This window comes from Palaemon carinicauda, chromosome 3 (assembly GCF_036898095.1).
Source record: "Palaemon carinicauda isolate YSFRI2023 chromosome 3, ASM3689809v2, whole genome shotgun sequence".
Lineage (NCBI taxonomy): Eukaryota > Metazoa > Arthropoda > Malacostraca > Decapoda > Palaemonidae > Palaemon > Palaemon carinicauda.
The window spans coordinates 150,363,985-150,373,984 of record NC_090727.1 but is presented as its reverse complement, the minus strand read 5'-3'; the positions used below and the strand labels follow the sequence as shown (position 1 = coordinate 150,373,984).

The 10,000-nt window shown below is 32.1% G+C and overlaps 1 protein-coding gene across 4 annotated transcripts in view; it reads right to left on the bottom strand.

Moving 5' to 3' along the window:
* Nucleotides 1-10,000, bottom strand: part of LOC137638637 (monocarboxylate transporter 14-like) — a 121,260-nt gene that overhangs the window by 82,635 nt on the left and 28,625 nt on the right. The gene's annotated exons all lie outside the window — the stretch shown is intronic.

Below are 10,000 nucleotides of genomic sequence, written 5' to 3'. Positions count from 1 at the left end.
AAACATGACCCCAAGATCTTAATAACTAATTCTTGTGTTTTCCAATTTTCATTATTTGTATATTAAATGACATATCTATTTACCAAGGCAATTCCCCCAATTTGGGGGGGTAGCCGACATCAAACAAGGGAACAAAAGGGGATCTTTCCTCTCTCCGCTCCTCCCCAGCCTGACGAGGGATTCAGCTTAGTTTGGATGTAATGCTAGGGTGCCACAGCCCTATGCAAGTGCAAAATGTATACTTTGTTTGAAATCGAGTGTCTTATATAACTAATTAATATCTGTATGTTTTCTAAATAATCTAGCCATCCTTATGGATTAAACCAATGGGTAATTAAGTATAGTCCATTTCTTTTAGCGAGGGCAGATTTGCACCAACTCGCCAACGGTGCCCTTTTAGCTCGAAAAGTTTCCTGTTCGCTGATTGGCTTGAATTATCTTGTCCAACCAATCAGCGATCAGGAAACTTTTCCGAGCTAAGTCTAGCCAATCAGCGATCAGGAAACTTTTCCGAGCTAAAAGGGCACCCCTGCGACTCGGTGCAAATCTGCCACTCTAAAAAAATTGACTATAGTGGCCATAAGGATGTTGATATAATAGGAGACAACGATATATCGGACTGGAATCTTCTTGACTCTCATAGTTAGTAAAGTTTGAATATTTTCTTTCTAACCATAATTTCGTAAATTTCTTTGTTTCAACTGGATTCCACATGGCACTCGAAGAGTTGAAAGACCCAGGCCTACATGACTGAGGATTATGAAGCGTGAAGTAGATGATGAAAGGGGAAGTATTGATCTAAAAGTTCAAGACAGAGGCGACTGGCGAAATCTAACCGAGGCCCTTTGTGTCAATAGGCGTGGGAGGAGGAGATGATGATGATGATGATGATGATAGTTAGAAAACATGAGTCGTAGACAATATTTGACTGGATTTTCCTATACTGTGAAGAGTCGTGATTTCAGCTATGCTGTCAAGATTGCTTAATTTTTAACCCCTTTCACTGCCAGAGGTGACTTTAGCAAAGCTTCTAACGTGGCAAATTCATTTCAAGACCACACAAACCCTTACTTATTCCAATTTATTAGAAAGCGCACGTTAAGAACTTTTCATTGAATACCAACTTCATATGATTTGGGTGATTTCAAATAATAGTTCCTCATTTCCAATATAGACTGTTATCGATGGCAGTAAAAGGGTTAAGCACAAATGGGTATTATTATCAAGAGTTTCTGTGGTTATTGTACACGCAGTCGACCCCCAGTGCTCTAGGTATTTGCCAATATTCAAAGAAAATGAGAGAGAGAGAGAGAGAGAGAGAGAGTACCAATAATCGATGGAAAATGAGAGGTGGAGAGAATATGCCACAATTCAACGGACAAAAAGTTAGAAAAAGAAATGTTTATTTTCAATAAATTAAGGAGACGCAAGTTAAATAAACACGCAAGGCGAGAGAGAGAGAGAGAGAGAGAGAGAGAGAGAGAAAGAGAGAGATAATCAATGGAGAATGAGAGGTGGAGAGAATATGCCACCATTCAACTGGCAATAAGTTAGAAAAAGAGATGTTTATATTCAATAAATTAAGCAACCGCATGCAAACAAACACGCAAGGAGAGAGAGAGAGAGAGAGAGAGAGAGAGAGAAAGAGAGAGATAATCAATGGAGAATGAGAGGTGAGAGAATATGCCACCATTCAACTGGCAATAAGTTAGAAAAAGAGATGTTTATATTCAATAAATTAAGAAACCGCATGCAAACAAACACGCAAGGAGAGAGGAGAGAGAGAGAGAGAGAGAGAGAGAGAGAAAGAGAGAGATAATCAATGGAGAATGAGAGGTGGAGAGAATATGCCACCATTCAACTGGCAATAAGTTAGAAAAAGAGATGTTTATATTCAATAAATTAAGAAACCGCATGCAAAACAAACACGCAAGGAGGAGAGAGAGAGAGAGAGAGAGAGAGAGAGAGGATACTGTACGGTATAAACTTTACATTAAGAAGATGCATACAAATAAATACATGAAGAGAGAGAGAGAGAGAGAGAGAGAGAGAGAGAGGGAGGATACTGTAATGAACATACAATTGTCCCACTATATTGCCGAGCAATACTTGAAAGAATTAATATAAACCACGTCACAAACACAACAAACTTTCTCCAATTAACTCTCCCTTTGTTTACCCGTCTCAAGATGTTTATATTAACTCTAATTCACTCTTTTGTTTGTCTTGCATAAGTCCATTTATAGTTTATATATCAAATATCTGTTTTAATGTTGTTAATGTTTTTAAATATTCTATTCTAATTTCCATTGCTTCTTATATCGTTTATTTATTTCCTTATTTCCTTTCCTCAATGGGCTATTTTTCCCGGTAAGAGCCCTTGGGCTTATAGCATCTTGCTTTTCCAACTAGGGTTGTAGCTTAGCTAATAATAATAATAATAATAATAATAATAATAATAATAATTATGTGGTGGACTGCTTTTCAAATGAATGAGATTTTACGGTAGTTCTACATGAAAGTGACTACACAATGATACCACTACAATTATTATTATTATTATTATTATTATTATTATTATTATTATTATTATTATTATCATTATTATTATTATTATTATTATTATTATTAGTGCACGCGACCCGTCAAAAATGACGGCTAAATATTTAAATTCTCTTGTAGTTTACTTATTTCCTTATTACCTTTCCTCACTGGGCTATTTTTCCCTGTTGGAGCCTTGGACTTATTGCATCTTGCTTTTCCAACTAGGTTTGTAGCTTAGCAAGTAATAATAATAATAACATTAATACTACTACTACTACTACTACTACTAATAATAATAATAATAATAATAATAATAATAATAATAATAATAATAATAATAATAACAACAATAATAATATCCAAACTGATAACTCCAAACGACTGTTCCTTCATAAAAAACCAATATGAAAAAAATCCATAAGATCAAAATGAAGGAAGTCAAAGGAATCTTACGAGAGGTCCTCAAATGTCCTTCATTTGAAGACCATTACCTAAGAAGGAATTAAAGACCTTCCATCAATCAATTCTCGAGAGATGCCCTCTTCCTTCACAATGCCCAATCCTATGTAATAAGATGCCCAAAGTGGTGACATTGGTTGTCAACAGAACGTATAAAAATAACAAAGGAACGTGATTTTGTGAGGTTGGTCTCGTTCTATATTTCAATTATATATGTTATTCCACTTGATCTTTTTTCTCTAGTTATTATTATATAAGTTCTATGCTCTCTTGGAATAAAGATATATGTATACATACACTCACACACACACACACATATATATATATATATATATGTATGTATATATATATATATATCTATATGTGTGTGTATATATATATATATATATATATATTTTCACAGTATATATACATATACATCTATAGCTCGTCTATATATGAAAGAGCAAGTATCTAGGGAGATATATATATATATATATATACACACATGTATACATATATATATATATATATATATACACATACACATCAACAACAATACAATCAATGGTTTCTAGTCCACTGCAAAACAAAGGTCTTAGACATGCGCTTATTCATGTCTGGGGTTTGGCCAGTTTTCCTCACTACTCTGTCTACTGTGAATTGGTAGAAAGGAGTAAATTCATTTATTTCACACTTGGATCCAATGACTTAGGGATATGAGTATCTAAAGCGTCTGATATAATTCCTTTGGTTGAAAGGTATCGTCAATTATCAAAATTATACATCTAATGATAGTTACCAGATATAAACACATATATTTGCATACGTTATAAACACACACACACATATATATATATGTATATATATACATATATATATATATGTATATATATATATATATATATACATGTGTGTGAGTGCGTGTGTGTGTATTTATATGACTGACAGTCAGAAAGCATATATATATATTATATATATATATATATATATCATATATGCTTTATATATATCATATATATATATATATATGCTTTATATACTGAATATTATATATATAAAGCATATACTGTATATATATATATATATATATACAGTATGTGTGAGTAACTATATATTACGTGCAATACCTTAACACATATAACACTGCTAAAATTACAGAACTACCAACGTTATCAAATAAACCACAAAAAATTCCCTTTGGTACGGTATACTAAGCCCACCCCCCCCCCAAAAAAAAAAAACGAAAAATAACAAGGTCTAATACACCTCTAATATTCAACTTCACTGATAAAGCCATCGATTCCAGTAAGCAAAAGCTCACAGTTGTAAATAACTTGAATTCGCTGGAGTTAGAGAGAATTGATAAGGACGGAAAATATCCACCAATTCTATATCATTAAGGTAAGTTAGAAGGGCAACCTGACAGCATGAGGCGGCTTACTGAAAGCTTGGAAGATGCGTAGTCATAAGAATACGCTTACTCATGATTCGGAAATTAAAATTGTGAGATCGGTACAATTAAAAGATTTCGAAACCTTCGATAGATCAGAAATATTAATATATACTAGTGTGTATGACCCGTCACAAATGATGGCTATATATTCAGATATTCACTTACGCACGCACAGCTCCCTTTTACCATGGTATGACTACTCTCTATCTTACTAACCGAGAAAAAGGAAAAATCAGCGTGATCGGAATATGTACACACACACACACACACACATATATATATATAATGTGTGTATGAGCGTATATTTACATATACACACACATATATGTATATATATATATATATATGTGTGTGTGTGTATGAGCGTATATTTACATATATATATATATATATATATACACTCATACACACACACACACACACACATATATATATATATATATATATGTACATATGTATACGTATGTATATATACACACTCATACACACACTTACAAACACACACACACACTTACAAACACACATACACACACACACACACACACACATATATATATATATATATATATACTGCATATACTGGCACTTGTTCTTCATTATATTGGGGAGATACTTATGAATAACAGTATCTCACTGTACAAATTCTAACACACGTGAATATATAATTTTCCGATTTAACGAAGTTATTGAGTTAGACTAGACTTCTGCTAATAAATGATAATATGAATATGTTATCAATAAAAAACTTTATCATAATCCATAAATCATATCAGAGAAATCACTTAAGAATGGCTTGCCAGTTGGATCAGCTATGTTTGTATAGAGATATCATCTTTATGGTAATATTACCTGCTTTTAAATTTGCGTTATAATTTTTATTGGAGAAATATGAAAATTTCAATATTGTATAAAAAGTTCATCCTATATCAAAAGAAGTAGAAAGGGCAATTGTAATATATCACATATAAAAATATAATCATATGGAATAATATTATCAGTGATAGTATAACTCTACGGTGTTTGGTAACCGAGTTTCATTGGTACACTTGAGAAGAGGTTTAGTCCTTTAGGGGCTCATTTGCACTCATTTATATGGATGATTTGAATTCAATAGCCTATTATAGTCAATGCATAATGATAATAATAAATAAAATAATAATAATAATAATAATAATAATAATAATAATAATAATAATATAAAAAGATCCTCTGGTGAGGTTTACACACACAAGGTGTTCACCTATATTCATTCAAATCCATTCCTGCACACACACACACATATATATACACATACATATATATATATATATATATATAGATAGATATATATACAGTAGATACAAATATATATATATATATATATATACAGTAGATACAGATATATATATATATATATATATATATAATACCAACCATAAAAATTCCACATACACACAGTATAATGGCTAAACAACTTCCTTACCAGCTTGTGTTTTCAATAGAATACATTTGCATACCAATGAAAACCAGCTTCGATAAATATAAGGAATTTCAACACTGCGTGCTAAAGGGATATATATTATTTAGTTTCCAATTGCAGGGTATATGAGTTCTATTCAGTTGGTGCACATACAAATAAAAGGCTAGATCTGTTTTCGAAATTCCTTGATATTGGTTTTCTAATATTTACAATATCAATGAAAAACCTATATTTATGAATATAATATTATATATATATATATATATATATATATACATATATATATATATATATATATATCTATATATATATATATATATATATATATATCGGTAATAAAGTCAGAAATTGAATCCTGTCTGAAATATATAAAGATTACTGCACTTTAATTGTTCAGTTGCCACTTTCCACTTCGTAAGGGTAGAATACACTCTTTAATTATGGTAAGCAGCTCTTCTAGGAGACGGACACTCCAAAATCAAACCATTGTTCTCTAGTCTTGGGTAGTGCCATAGCCTCGATACCATAGATATAGGTATAAATATTCAGAGAGGTATATATGCACGCACACACACATTCAACCCTTCCCACCAGCTCCCAATTTACTAAACTACAACCCGCTGGTTCGGCAATTTGTGGGAGAGTGTGGTTTACGAGTGTACCTCTCGCGGTATCCTTTCTCAAAAGGTATGACTACTCCCACGATATGACTACTTTCTCTCTCCCACCTGAGGGAAACAGGATATATATATATATATATATATATATGAATATATTTACATATATATCATATAATATATATAATACAAATAAAATATATATATATATATATATATATATATATATAATATATATATATATATATATATATACACACACAGTACAATCAGACTTAATATATTATATAGGGGAGATTGCATTACTATGTAATAAAGATAACAACATAAACAGACATACATTTTTTGCAATAAACATAAAAATAAAAAAATAAAAAATAAAAAAAAAAACAGTCAGATATGTTCAGGTGAACAGCTCAACATTTAAGCCCCAAGACACACACACACACACACAGCGATTAGATAATGCAGCCAATCGTTAAATAATCTATCATTCGTACCGAGCAATAACATCAGACTCCTATCTACAAAATCTCTTCGACTTCAACGATGATAAGATTGACAAGAATATCGATAAATAGTGATAAATAGTGAATCCAATAACCTTCTTTTATTCACGAGGCGAAAGAGGATTCTGTTTTTACCTAAATTTCATCTATTATGTTTTGGCTTAATACTTTGGCTACAGGATTGTATTGAAGGGAAGACCACAAATTGGATTCCTGGGTGGGAAATTAAGCTTTTGTATCATGGTCCGGATTAAGATGTTTATCGAAATAAGAGTTCTTAGTGGATTAAGTTATTTTGATATGGATTTTATTCGTAAACATTTAAATGGAATTGATGTTTGCTTGGCCTTTTGTTCACGTGTGCGCAAGTTCACCCACAAATCCACACACACATTGCCTCTTGAGGCATACGGGATATCTATATGACCTACAAAATCTTAATATACTGTGAACAAATTATTAGAAAACGGATGCTTTCGTAGCGTGGAGGCTAAGTAAGGTGTCATAAAAGATAACGACAAGGCAAAGTATGTTATAAGTTTACCACTAAGCAACACGTGTGAGTGTCTGTGTATACAACAAATGATGCATTCGTTACTAGTCCACGAAAAGACAAGGGCCTAAGACATGTCTTTATTCGTGAACTTTATTCAATCTTGAACTGTTACCCATAGATATATTTTCTTTGGTTTAATATTAATTTTTAATTTTATGTTAAAGTCATTTATAGGAAATATGCTTAATGATTTTAATTATGATATATGCTAAGGAACTATTATAAATCCTGTAATTTCATGGACTACATTGTGTATAAAATAATGTAAATATCCCGAATGTATAATAGATTAATGTTAATATGTAATTATATTTTTATTGAATTTTTTTAATATAGAATTTGTGGTCAATAAAAATCTATCTATCTATCTATTTGAGGTTTTGGTCATTTTCATTACCACGCTGGCCACTGCGAATTGGTGATGTTGGGAGAGTTTTGTATGATCGCTCACAGGAAACTAACCTATTATGGGTGGTTCTGACTAGTACAGCTTTCCTAATCATGGCGATACACAAACCCTTTTACCATGTTAAGGTATTGGACCAAACAGCCACCAGGCTTAGAACGTAAGTTGCCACCATATTGCACGAAATGGCAGCCAGAATTTGAACCGAATAACAGTCAGACTTAGCAGCAAATAGCTGTGTGACATTACACCAAATTGCTATTTTGTACTAAATTGCTGCTACACTTAGCTACAAATAGCTGTTACATGTAGTACCAAATATCTTCCAGACTTTGTAACCAAAAGGCTCAAACTAAATAGTAAGTAGCTGCTCAACTTCGAAACAAATTGTCCCCTAACTTTGTATGAAATAGATATCATGTTTTGCATAAAATAGAGGCACAATTTCACATTACATCATTGCCAGATTTTGCATAAAATAGCCACCAAATTTTACTTCAAATTGCTGTAAAACATTGCACCAAATATCCGTTACATTATGTTTTAAATAGATGCTATTTTTTTTTTTTTTTTGCAGAAAATATCACCAGACTTTGCACCAAAACGCTGCCACACTTTGTACTAAATACTCGCCAAACACTGAATTAAAATCATCACCAGACCTCACTCCAAATATCAACCAGACTTTGTACCAAATAACAGTCAAATTTTCTAACAATAGCCGCCAGACTTTACAGAAAATATTCAACACACTTCGCAGAAAATAACAACCAGATTTTGTGCTAAATAAAAAACATATATTGGACTGAATAGCCACCAGGCTTATTTCAAATTAATGTCAAACCACTTCACTAAATAGCCCTCAGACTTAGCAACAAATAACAAATCAAACCTCACTTCAAACTGCAGTCAGACTCTTCAAAAAGCCATCAGATATTGCATCAAACAACTGCTACAGTTTGCACCAAATACCCAAAAGACTTTGGAAATATAGCCACAAAACTACGTAAATTTGCTGTGATTATGTTTTCTCTTGATGCCATTACACAAGCAGAGCCATGCGAACGTTTTACCATCAATATCAAAAGGATATTGTGTCGGTAAGATGCAGCTAGAAGTGCAACAAGATATTTGTCAATTTGTCAATTCAATAACTGATTGTGACCCCGCTCTCGGGAGTGATAATTAACAATGTTTAGATTGAGCATTAAATGTAATGCTCATGATCCTCCTATGACCTTCATGACACGGCACGTATACACACAAAATACAATAGCTTGAGCATGACTTTCCACCTGATACTTCATGACTTCCCACCTGATTATTTTCGATACTTGTTCATAACGGACGAGTGAAATCACAAATTAAGTGAAATAATGGATAGTTTCAGTCAAGGTCTATTCTTATCAACACTTCAGTGAACCATTTTCATGTTAGCTAAAAACAATACTATTATTATTATTACTAGCTAAGCTACAACCCTAGTTTGAAAAGCATTATGTTATAAGCCCAGGGGCTCCAACAGGAAAAATAGCGTAGTGAGGAAAGGAAACGAGGAAAAATAAAATATTTTAAGAGTAACAACATTAAAATAATATTTCCTATATAATAATAATAATAATAATAATAATAATAATAATAATAATAATAATAATAATAATAATAATAACTAGAGGGACACTCAGTAGAGAGCATGCCTTCGTCGCGCCATACAGTATTATTTTGCTTTCAATTCCATTGCGTACTTGAACTTCAACGTATTTCCTTCAAAATCTAATGGCATTGTCCTTGGGTCGATACTCCACATGTAAATCAAGTTTCGTTAAAATGGGTTCGGTACTTTTTGTTTTGTTTTTGTAATGTTCACAAACAAAAAATAAACTAACAGAATATTTACTATTTACATAACATTGCAATTATTTTTAAAGTACTGTACTGCTGTGTACTTGTACTTTGATGTACTTTATCCAAAAGGTAGCAGATTCATCCTTGGATCATACTCAACATGACCATCA